The sequence below is a fragment of the Alligator mississippiensis genome, chromosome 3, assembly GCF_030867095.1.
Source record: "Alligator mississippiensis isolate rAllMis1 chromosome 3, rAllMis1, whole genome shotgun sequence".
NCBI classification, from domain to species: Eukaryota; Metazoa; Chordata; order Crocodylia; family Alligatoridae; genus Alligator; species Alligator mississippiensis.
In genome coordinates this window covers 182,388,806-182,393,496 of record NC_081826.1, presented here as the reverse complement: position 1 = coordinate 182,393,496, position 4,691 = coordinate 182,388,806, and the positions used below count along the sequence as shown (strand labels likewise).

General features: G+C 50.4%; 1 long non-coding RNA gene across 1 annotated transcript; it reads left to right on the top strand.

Annotated features, from left to right (window-relative positions):
* The first annotated feature begins 75 nt into the window (after nucleotides 1–75).
* LOC109282303 (uncharacterized) lies at nucleotides 76–2,874 on the top strand. Its single transcript, XR_002089241.2, has 2 exons — nucleotides 76–770; nucleotides 2,249–2,874. It is a non-coding gene; the product is annotated as an uncharacterized LOC109282303 (long non-coding RNA).
* Nucleotides 2,875–4,691: the final 1,817 nt, after the last annotated feature.

Genomic DNA, 4,691 nt, shown 5'->3' with positions numbered 1-4,691 from the left:
CAAAAACGAGAGAATAGCGGGGTGGGGGTGCCTATCTTGATTTGTGTAGTTGTGTGTGTCTGTATATTTACATATCTATAGATAGACCTATTCCATATGGATGTAGATCAATTCCATATATAGATACCCACACACAGACACATATAGCAGGAAGGAGGAGAAAAACGTACCTAGAAATATATTTCTGTATACACGTATTATATAATGATAATAGATATAACGTATGTATATATAAGTATGTCTGTTCGTCCACCCCCACGTATATGCCTGTATACGTATCCGAATGAGAGAGCTAAGTAGACGACGCTGCTGCACAGATGCGCTAGATGTGTGCGCGCGTCCTGGTGCCCACGAAGAGCCAGCCCGGGCCCGCCGCGCCGAGCCCCGCGCACAAGCCCGCGCTCAGCCCGCAGCAACCGCGCCGCGGCCCCAGCGCCTCCCCGCGGGCAGCAGAGATGGGGGCACTCGGGAGGGAGAGGACCGGCTCTGCCGCAGCACCAGGTGGAAAAAAGTGTGAACAAAACCAGACATGGAGACAGCACGTCCCCCTCTCTCCCCGGCAGGAGGACCGGGACTGGGGAGGGAGGGGGGACTTTTCCTGGGAAACCTTGAAGCTGCCTGGCAGCCTGAGCACATGCGATGCCAGCAGCCGGGCGGGAAGCGGTGTGTGGGGTAGAGCCCGGAGCTGCCGGGCACATCCATCGCAAGAAGAGGCACTGCTAAGGCATCACTCAGCCGGGTAGTTTAGCCTGGCTGGGCTGTGCGGACAGGTGAGTTATGCTGGGCGCCCGCCCACACGCACACGCGGGGAAGTGCCCGAGGGGCTGTGCGGGAAGCCTGCCCTGGGAGCAGGCTCCTTTCTCAGGGCCGCTGAACTGGTGCAAGCAGAGGCCGAGCAACTGCCCCGCGGCCGAGATCTGCTGCCTCCCGAGGCCTGGGAGGAGGTTGCGAGCCGAGGCTCGCCCTGCCCCACGAGAAAGACACAGAAGTGTCTCCCACCGCCTCCAGCCCCCTGCTCCGCTTGGACCCTCCGCCCTGCAGCGAGCTCTGTGCCATCCCCTCCCCAGGCTGGGCTCTGACATTACGGATCTCCCGTCTGTTTCCCCTCCGAAGAGACTAGCCTGTCCTCCCGCAGCCTGGGTGGGGGCCGCTATTTTTAGCTAGTTCCCTGGAACAAAATGTTCCCACTCTCCTCCCTTTGAATCCCAACCTCATTGCGGTTTGACCGGTCTTTGATATGCCGGACGGTCGGGTTTCCTCCTCCAACTACCTGTTATAGTGAAACGGCTTCCATAGCTTGGCAAACTAAAAAAAGAGAGAGAGATCAATAGGCAGGGACATGCTTCTATGAAACCGTGAGCCTCTTGCGGTGATCGGCGCCCGCGTGTACGAGCTAGGAGAGCTGTACACAGATTTGCCTTGAATGCAGTGCACAGCTCTCAGAAGAAAGCCAGGGCTGATCAAAAACATCGCCCTGCTTCCTTAGCCTTCCGGTAAATGCGTCCTGGCTGCCCGTTGGAGCATTTCAGGGCTATTCCTAGCAAACAGGGGTCCCACTTGAATAACGTTTAAATCATCCTTTCCGCAAAGCCTACGTTTGTCTAATCAGAACTACAGCCAAGTTAGTTATATGCACTGCATGCAACTAATACGCACCGAAGCTCCTCTCCCCCTTGTCTTAGAAGCTCATCCGAGACCAATATCATCATCTGGATCATTTTTGAAAACGTGGCTGAGGATGGTTTGCTACAAGCTGGCCAACAGAAATACAAATAAGGTTATAAGGAGACACAAAGTAAGGCGGGGGCAGGGAAAAAAATTAAAGACCCCCCCATTCAGTCTTTAAATAACACCATTCCCCAGACCATATATATATATGGTTATATATATATATATATATATATATATATATATAGTACACACACACACACACACACACACACACACACCACTTTAAAAGTCACCGATAGCTACAGTCTGGTATGCAGATCTGATCAGAGGGTTTTTAGGAGTGTAGGTCTGGGGAGCTCCCCGCCACCTCCTATTCTGCCGATGCACACACGACCCGGGACGTGAGAGCAGTGCGCCCATCTACCCGATGGTCCGACCTCTCTAAAGACACCCCTATCACTCCCAATTTAGGCGGCAGCAGAGACAAGACGGGGGGGGGGGGGGGCGTAACAAAAAACAGGCAAATTATGTTTTTGTGCGATGAGATCTAGAAGCTTGATTTTTCCCCTATTTCCAGGAAGAGGAAAGCCCCATTTGACACCCTCCAACCGTCCTCAACTCATAGCAACAGAGCAGTTGCAACCAAATTCCTGCCTGGGTAATAATGAACATTGTTATGACAAGGAGCAACAACTGGTTTGCTATAGAAATAGTGTTTGTTTGTGAAGAACCTGAGGATGAACAGCCATTAAGACCAACCAACACGATCTGCACCTAAAAAGTCTATTGCCTTTATCACGTTTCGCGTGCTGTTAAATCGCTTTTCATTTTTAGTCGTGATTATCCTTTTTCTTCACCAATATGTAACTTGCTTCCTATTTTCCGCGATTGCAATACGCTATTTAGCTCCCTTAAAATATTTAAAAAGAAAGAATGGGCTTTTTGTTTCAAATTCAGTCAATTAAAATCCCCCTCCCACCCCCCCTCACCCCCTATATTTGTCGGGACTATTTCCACGTAATTAAGATATAATTCACTGATATTATTAAGGTTTCTAATACCGGTGTCTAATATCTTTTTTGATTAATATTCATTGCATTTTAGGTGCTCTCCACTGATATTTGAAAAAAAAAAAAGATGGGGATAGTACGATACTTAGGGAAATCATACACAAATTCAAACCAATAAATATGAATCAAAGTTTCTGCGCTCAGTTTCTGTAGTGACAAGGCTGTGACATACTGACAGGGATCTAGGATATAAAAGACGCTTCGGAGATGTAGGGGAGATGCAATTAGGCACACGTGCAGGAGTCTCTCTTGATGTATAAGTCTATGCAATGTACACGGCCAGCTGCCATCCTGCAGCCTTTCCACATCTCCCTTTTTTATGCCACCAACTCTGCTCGACTAAATGTACCCGCACGAAAGCCAAGCTGCAACTCAAATGCATGTTCCCGAAAGGAACCACCAACGAGCAGGGAGCGAGCAGCGGCGGGACCTTCCTTACAAAGCCAACGTGCAGCCTCAGCGAAGGATCTCGGATTTTTTTTTAGAGGCTAAATATAAAGAACAACGCTGCCAAGACGAGACGCAGCGAGTCACACGGGCAAAAAGCACCGGAGCTGCATGTGTGCGGTTAGTGGCTGCAAGCCTCATTCTCGCCGAATATCGCTCTGATTCCTGGGCAAAAGAAAGTGTAATGGCAGGGGGAATAGTTCCTCCTCCACCCGCACGCCTGCAAGAGGGGAGTCTTTCTTGAGCATTTACACCCAGAAACTGTTTCGGGAGCACAGACTAGCTCGCTCGGGGGTGGTTCATCTCACGCTCCCCGTGTCCTCTGACAAAGTCAGCAGGATGTTGCTTTTACTGCCCCGCTTTGTTTCCACCTGTCCCGGCAAACGCCCCAGTGCCGCTGACTCCGGAGCGGTCGGTAGCGAGCACTCCCTAAATGCCCAGGGACTTTAGCAAACCGGCAAAGGACCCGATCCGATCCTTAATAGATCTGTTATTCCCAGTCCTTCCATTCCCAGCCACTTTAGGAGCGAGGAGAGGAGGATTCAGGAGCCTAACACAGAATCCAGACGACAGAGTCCAAAAACTGCAGCTGCCCCTGGACCAGCCGCCAGCATCCTAAGAGCTGAGGCCAGCGGCGAAGAAGAGTGTCGGGCAGCCGCTGGGGGAACAGAGAGGGAGAGGAAGAGCGGGCGCTTTTAAAACCTCGACTGATCCCAGCCTGCAAAAATCCTTGATCCCAAAAGGGGCAAGGGGCGGGGGGCGTTCCTTAATGTCTTATAATAATATCTGTGAATATATATTATTCTATAGATAGATTATCCATATAAAATATACTGCAGTATCTATATTGCAATTATCCATCTAGAATAGATATTGCAAGATAGATATGGATAATACCTATATAAATATATATATATATAAAATTTATTCCATATAGAATATATCGCAATATCTATCCATAGAATAATATAATCATATCTATTGCAATATATTTTATATGGATAATATATACGGATATCTAGAGCTACATCTCCAAATATCTAGATATTTCTATCTATATAATCCATATAGAATATATTGCAAAATCTATCCGTAGAATAATATAACCATATATCTATTCATGCACACACACTCGCACCTCTCTCTATCCATCTGTCTATGATGGATCTTTCTCCGAGCCCTCACCGCCAGACCCGACAGCTCCTGGGGGACTGGCCTCGGGGACTGGGCTGTGTTGGGAAGGGACTGGAGCAAAGCAAAGCAAAGCAACGCCGGAGAAAGGGACAGAGGCGGTACCCCGCTCCCGTCAAACCCTTCTTCCTGCTCCTCTCCCCCTCAGCCCCTGCCCTTTGCCCCGAGCCCGCGGGCCGGCCCGGGCAGGTCCTCAGGGGCCCTCGGCGGGGCTGCTGCCTGCGGGCCGGGAGCTGAGCGAGGAGCCCGCACGCGTCCCGCCGCCTCTCACTAGGGCAGGGCCCGAGGCGGAGCGGGCAGCGGCCGAGCGGC